At 44.2% G+C, this 7,500-nt stretch overlaps 1 protein-coding gene across 5 annotated transcripts in view; it reads left to right on the top strand.

Annotated features, from left to right (window-relative positions):
- plcb4b (phospholipase C, beta 4b) overlaps positions 1–7,500 on the top strand; it is a 96,567-nt gene that overhangs the window by 9,942 nt on the left and 79,125 nt on the right. For all 5 annotated transcript variants that reach the window (XM_076273339.1, XM_076273343.1, XM_076273340.1 and 2 more), the window contains exon 3: positions 6,963–7,019. The gene's annotated coding sequence lies outside the window, so the exon portion shown is untranslated. The remainder of the gene's footprint in view (positions 1–6,962; positions 7,020–7,500) is intronic.

Raw genomic sequence — 7,500 nt, forward strand, 5'->3', positions numbered from 1 at the left:
GAGGAGGAGGAGGAGTGTGTGTGTGTGTTTGTTACATCTTGTAGTCTGCACAGCCATTCAAGCAAAGCTCATCTGATGTGAATTCAACTGAATTGGAGACCGGGATGAGAGGAGAAGAGGAGAGGAAATGATAGAAGAGAGAGAGGGATGATCAGAGGAGAAGAGAGGAAAGGATAGAAGAGTGATGACAGGTGGAAAGGAGAGGAAATTATAGAAGAGAGAGTGATAGGGGAGGAATAGATTAAAGGTGGAGTGGGGTGAAGAGGATAGAGTGATTGATGGGAAGGAGAGAAACAAATGAGAGGATGACAGGAGGGGGATAGGGAAGAGAGGTGAAGATGACAGATGGAGAGGGGAGAGAATGAGAAGTGGAGAGGATAGAGAGAGAGGTGAGAGAATAGAGAGAGAGGTGGAGAAGAGAGAGAGAGGTGGAAAGGATAGAGAGAAGTGGAGAGGGGAGAGAGAGAGAGGTGGAGAGGGGAGAGAGAGGTGGAGAGGGGAGAGAGAGAGAGGTGGAGAGGGTGGTACTTTTATCCAAAGCCACTTACAATTGAGAAATTACATTCAGACCTTACAATAACAATAAATATTACATTTACACTACCAGAGATATGTGTGTCTTTGTGTTTTGGGATTTGATTGTATTTTATGTGTTACTTGCGGTTTGTTGCATACTTTGGCACTACAGAGGTACCGGTACTTATCACTGCAATATATTTGATCTCTGGCCTTCACTGTGTAAAGGAAAATGGTCGACTCAGCATTCAGGTAGCACACATTTATACAGTACATTTATTTGATGCAGGCATGACGCAAGTGACAGTTTAATAATCCTGACAACTCTGATACGTGGGTGTGTACACATTTTGCCTAATGGATGTTCTAAAGAACCAAGCCATGGTGTTGCTCTTTACTGTAGTGCTCCCCACAAAACACATACTCACACACACACACACACACACACACACACACAGAGACACACGCGCACACACACACACACACACACGCACACACACACATGCACACACACACACAGAGACACATGCACACACACACATACACACACACACACACACACACACACACACAGAGAGACACATGCACACACACACACACAGAGACACATGCGCACACACACACACACACACACACACACACACACACACACACACACACACACGCACACAGAGACACATGCACACACAGACACCTTCTTGTTCTCTGTCTCTTTCTGACCTTCATTCCTTGTTCATCTCTATCTTGTCATCTCTTTTGTTTGTGTCTCTTCATTTCTCTGTTTCCTTTTCTCTCTTGCTCTCTTGCTTCTTTGTGTTTCCTGTGAACGTGCGTGAATACACATGCATGTGTATGTCACTTGCATGTGTGTGTGTATGCTGATGTGTGTGTGTGTTTGTGTGTGCGAGTACTCGAGCTCACATGTTAGTATGTTTTGTGTGCATGTTTGTACAGTATGCTGGTGTGTGTGGTTTTGCATTGGCAAAAAGATGCAGTTCCTGCTGGAATGATTGGCAGCCGTCGGATTCTTGTACCTGTGACTGTCACACACTGTGTGTGTGTGTATTGCACTTCAGATCCTCGTTTCCTCAATAGCTTTTGAATGCAGACTGAGGCTTTTTGTGTGTTGCTAGTCAGAGTTCAGGGACTCCCTAGACTCACACCGAGGGTGTTGAACGCTTTGTATGAGTACACAAGCCTCAGGGACTCTTTCCTCAAGGAGTTCTGTCAACGAGCTACTGTCCCTGGGACCTTGTATTGGACATTGTGTAAGATTACACCTGTCATTTGATTTGATGTCATTTGAGAGCCGGTGGGTGCTAGCAGAAGGATTTATCTACAAACCTTTCTGCTTCTGGCATATTCCTTGTGTTATCTTTCTTATCCTATCTTTTGTTATCTTTCTAATATATTTCTTCAGTTATATTCCGTTATCTTTTATTTTTTCTTTGATATTGGATTGTACTGACTGTTGGTTGTCTACTCGTGTTATTTGCTGACTCTTTGTAACTTTGTAACTATTTGTAACTTAATTTCTCTCCTAAGTGAGCACGAGTTCTTCTATATTTGTAAGACCAGTTACATGCGCCACTATAATATCACATTTATTTAAGTGGATTAGTGAAACCACAGAAGTCTAGTCAGGTGATGGTGCACTGTTTTCAGTCAGTCAGTATTTAGCTGGTAGTCGTTTGATCTTATTTGAGCTAGTGTTTTGGTGTTCTAGTGTCAGGCCATGGAACGGTGAATTGGAAAGAGAAGAGCTGTTGTTCATATCTATTATGAGCTAAGTTTAGCTATCTGTAAATTAATATGTTTCTTTTGTCAGTAGTTTTGCCAATATTTTATTTAGTGTAGATTTCATGTTCTGGACAATTATAGTAACGGTAAGCTACTGTTTTAGGCTGTGTCTGGTGTTTGACAAAAAGAGGCCCAGTGGTCGGATTTTACTACCCTTTAAATGACCACAGCAGAGTGTTTTGCATATGAAGTGCTTTAACAAGCCAAACAAATACCGGTTCCAAAGTGTCCTTTTTGCTTTGTTAGTCTGCAATAACAGCTGAGAGTTATCTGCCCGAGTTTGCTCCTATGATAGACTAATTAATTGCAATGAGGCACTTGTATTGATTCTGGAATGTGGAATGTTTTACTTAGAATTTAAAACTCTTTAGTGAAGAGTTGTTCTTCAGGTACATCATTACTTTTTCTACATCTGAATGGAACCTCAGAGCAAACGAGGAACTCTAGTTCCAGAAGTACTGAGTAGATACCAGATCCGTACCGTGTAGAATTTAGCCAGTGCAGGAGCATTTTAGATCATTAAGGTTGTTGGCCTGTTTGTTTTGGAAATGCGCAATGCATCAATGGATCATTTGGGGATCTGGTCAGGCTGGAATGCGGCATACTTAAGTTGATGGATTAAAGCTAATTTAATTGAAATCATATTTAGACCCCTTTAATCATACAGTAAGCATTTCCATTCAAATTGAAAAACATTGTTTGTGAAGTATGAAGCTAGGGGCCGGATACTCACACAGCCCCATTCTGGATATGGACCTGGTATGCCACTGCTGTATCAAGTACTCCCAGCACTCCCTTCTCTCTAGGATGAAGGATTCAGGGTGCGATTATACTGTATATCTCCAATAAAAGTTTTATTATTTGTGAAATATTCAGGCGGTTTTCTGTGCTGAATCCTGAGCTAATAGGAGGTAGAACTGTACCAGCTCTCTTTGGGCTTCTGACCGCACGCTGTATGGCTCTGGTACGTGCAGGACAGTGGTGGGATGATGAAAGCAGATCTGTGTTTCTTTGACCGGGCTTCTCTCTGGTCTGCTGTCTGTGTCTTGCTCGTGTCGTTTCCTTTGATACCTCACAGCTCTTTCATGTTTGGTCAGCGCAGGTGTGTGTCCAGTTTGAAGTTTTTCACTCGTGCTGCAGTCTGCCAGCTCCGCTCTGATGCTCAGGCTGATTCGCAGTGTCACACAGTGTAGGTTTGCTGATTTTAGAACAGAACGGAACCATATTAGGTCCAAATCAGGACCAGATCAGAACTAGATTAGATTTCAGATCAAGGATAGAGATCAGGGCCAGATTTGTCCAGGTGCTCTGCGAAACATTAGAACTGTGACCTCTGAAAAACTCTCACACTATGATGCTTTATGAGGTTCATTGATCCTTGTGAACCCTACATCTCTGGTTGATGTGTTGAGAGAATCCTAATTTACAGAAGGCCTTACTGACAAAACACTCAGCACTCCAATAGCTCTGCTCACTCTGATACAGTGCTGCCGATCCAGATGACGTCCCGGGCTGAGTCGATCAGTTGCCCACCAGAACAGTGTTGTCTCCCAGCTGTTAACACTTGCGACACATTCCTACAGTACGTCATGACAAAATATAAATAAAATGAATTTCAATTCATTTTGGGCTTGATCTGAGCCTGATCCAATCTGAACCCCTTGCCCTCTGGATCCTAGGAACAGAGCTATCTGTCACCTTTCCTGCTGCTGCTGTTGTGTCATGAGGCTTTGCCTCTGCCTCCATTAGAGCTGGCCGCTAGGTAAATACTGCTAAGGTGATTATTCCCTGGCCCTCCTGCTGGGAACACATTTCTAATGGATTGTCACCTAGAGGATTATCTAGCCCAACGAATATCCACAAGTCCTCCTCATCCACAGAACATACAGCACAGAGGCGCCCCACAGATGATGACATTTTTCCATCTGAAATTCAGTACCCTGGATGCGCGGTTTTGCCTTCCATCCCTGCCACTAAGGTTGTGTGTAGTGTGTGACGTATGTGTACGTACCTGTAGGACCGTTAATGTTTGAGCATGCCCCTGTTAGGAGCCATGTGTACTCACTCTCTCTTTGTTTTCCTCTCTCTGTGTTCTCTCTCTCTCTCTCTCTCTCTCTCTCTCTCTCTCTCTCTCTCTCTCTCTCTCTCACACACACACACACAAGCAATCAGATAAATGCAACTGCATACACACACACACACACACACACACACACACACACACACACACACACACACAAATCCATACACAAATCCATACACAAACACATACATGCTCTGACATAAAAACATAAACACATACCACATGCATGGTGAAGTACATGGCACAGACTCTAACATACAGTAAAATAAACAGACCAGCATCCCCTCCGTCGTGTCTCAGCTGTGCAATACAGTGCCTCTGAGCAGTGCGATTCCCCCTATTCCTGTCCTGGTTATAATTTACTCCCTGTCAAAACACTGCACTCTGCCCTATTATGGTGAACCAAATTGTGTTCAAAAAAAGGAAAGTTAAGGGTCTCCCTGGCAGCACTTGACCCAACACACAGCATTCCATTTTGGCCAGAGGAGAGGCGCTGCTCCCGGGCCGGCACTCAAGACTGAAGTCATGGCATAGGGGTCAACGAGCAGCCAAGAAGCCTACTTCGGCTACACAATCCCACGCCCACGACTTGGATATACATGTAGGCTCTGGACAGAGACAGGCCAGTGTACCTAAGGCATGCCGAGGCCTGGAGGGGTCAGGCTGTAATTGTCTTCTTTCAGTCTTTTATCACTACTTCAAATATTCAAACATCACGAAAGGCCGCTTATCCTCAGCAGATGGATTTGTTACGGTTTGGGTGTCTTTCACAGGATCATGTGACTGTACGCGCTGGGACTTAAATCGTTTCTTTATTATTCATTCATGCATTTAGCTGATGCTCTTATCCGGAGTGACTTACAGATACCAATTGCAGGGGCAGTCCCACGGACGCAACTCTGCATTAAGTGCGTCGCTCAGGGGGCCCCATGGCCGCAGCCAAGAGTCCAAACCATGACTTCCTGTCAACCCCGCTTGGAAGCTGAGTTCAGTTTGGGTGGATGGGTTTTCTAATGGTTTGTAGTTCCTCTGTCTGATCATGTAAGGATGAGGAGGCATCACAGTTCTGGTGGTTTGGAGTCCCACTGTGGGGGTCATTGTGGATGAAATAGTTTCTGATCTGGTAGGAAAATCATGGGGTCGGCTGGATCAGCCCAACTGAAAGCTTGCCAGAGCATTATTTTAATCTGTTCCAGAGACACGTTCTCACGTGTGAGGAACCGGAAGGTTCAGCAGAGTGGTTCTCAAATTATCTTTTTAACCTTAGGTGGGTCCTATATGTGACAGATAAGGGCTGAGTCTTCATCAGATCAGGGCCTTATCCAAACCATTTCGTGGCAATACCTTAGCCTTATATCAGCCATACCCTAGCCATATAACAGCCATACCTTAGTCACATCATAGCCATACCCTAGACATATAACAGGCCATACCTTAACCACATTGCAACCATACCTTAACCTTAGCCATATAATAGCCGTACATCAGTCATATTACTGTATACTTGTGCCATAGCACACCCATATCAGGCTTGGAATCATGCTGGTTTCTGCTGCCGTTTAAAGGGTTTGGCTTAATGGGCTCCCTACTGTGTTGTTGAAAGTCCATGTTTCGTGGACTGTTGACTGTGGCAAGAAGAATAATGCAATAACAGACTTTAGAAAATTGGGCATTCTGCAGTGAGAATAAACAAGACCAATTTTGGTGAGTTACAGGTAGAATAAATGCAGGAAATAACTCTTCTATTGTCATGTAGCAGCCTTATCCTCCATTTCTCCTTCCACAGTATAAATGTTGATGCCTGTCAGGTAGGGAATGTTAATAAAAGATAGAGTGGGTGAGATTCAGAAACTGAGGGATGAAGAGAGAGGCGGTGGAAAGTTTTCATCATCATACCTCCGTTCCAAGCTCAAGCACATTGCTTGACTCCCGGCCACATTTTCAGAAGCTGTTAGTAAATAGGATGTCTTTCAAGGCCTCTCTGTCTGTCCCTCTGAGAGTTCTGCTTTGTGGTTGAAAATGCCACCTAGTAAACTATGCTGGCTGTGGTACATGAGAAGAATATTGTCCTGAGAGAGAAGAGATTTAGACACTCTTCAGATAGTAAAAAGCCAGACCAAGTAAAGTCAAATATCTGCTAATGACCATGAGGCAACTTTACCTCATAGTCTCCATTCCACACAGTGAGCTTCAATGTCAATTAGGAAAAGCAACATGTGTGTGGGTTTCTTAAACCAAGGGACGGCGTAGATGATGGTGGAAAATAAAGCTTCTCCATCTTGAATCTGACCCTTGCCCACACTTTCCCTGGCTGACAATGTAATAAGAAACATTATCTATTGTGTGGGTTTTCTTATAGACAGACAACATACCCACTATGTATCTATCAGTGCATATACTAGTAACTGTTGAGTCACAGTTTCAACCATGTTAAATATGGACAATATGTCATCATCACTTAGTCTGAGCAGCCTCTCCACTGTTATCTTAACCTCTATCGGCGAGCCGGGGCGATTTGTTTTGGAATCCTCTAATGATCTTTTCTTATCTGTGTCTTTTGCAGAAAGTGAGCCAGTGCTGTGTCCAGCCTACAACCCGTTCCCACCCTCCACCGTGTCAGGTACGGCAACTCTTCCTACTGCTCCTCCTACTCCTCTTCCTTCTCTCCCTCCTCCTCTTCCTCCCTCCCTTCCTCCTCCTCTTCCATCTCTTCCTCTTTCTCCTCCTCCTCTTCCATCTTCTCCTCTTTCTCTTCCATTTCTTCTTCCTTCTCCTCCTCCTCTTCCATCTCTCCCTTCTTCTCCTCTTTCTCTTCCTCCTTCTCCTCCTCCTCTTCCATCCCCCTTTTCTCTCCTTTCTCTTCCATCTCTCCCTCCTTCTTCTCCTCTTCCATTTTTTCCTCCTCCTCCTTGGGCTGTCTGAACACATAAGGCCAGTTGTCCAGACTTGGATTAAGCCTAGTCCTAGGCAATAGGTCTTTTTGTTTTTATTTAAGTTCTCCTTTAGTCTAGGAGGAGGCTTGATCCATGTATGTGAAACAGGCCTGTGAAGTGTATCCCTGCTATCGATTGATGACTTTGGCTGTGTGTTTTGATACCTGT

The sequence above is a fragment of the Alosa pseudoharengus genome, unplaced genomic scaffold (genome assembly GCF_046254945.1).
Source record: "Alosa pseudoharengus isolate Yale_2024_CS ecotype anadromous, Long Island Sound unplaced genomic scaffold, YU_APseudo_1.1 YU_APseudo_1.1_scf_7, whole genome shotgun sequence".
Classification (NCBI taxonomy): Eukaryota; Metazoa; Chordata; class Actinopteri; order Clupeiformes; family Clupeidae; genus Alosa; species Alosa pseudoharengus.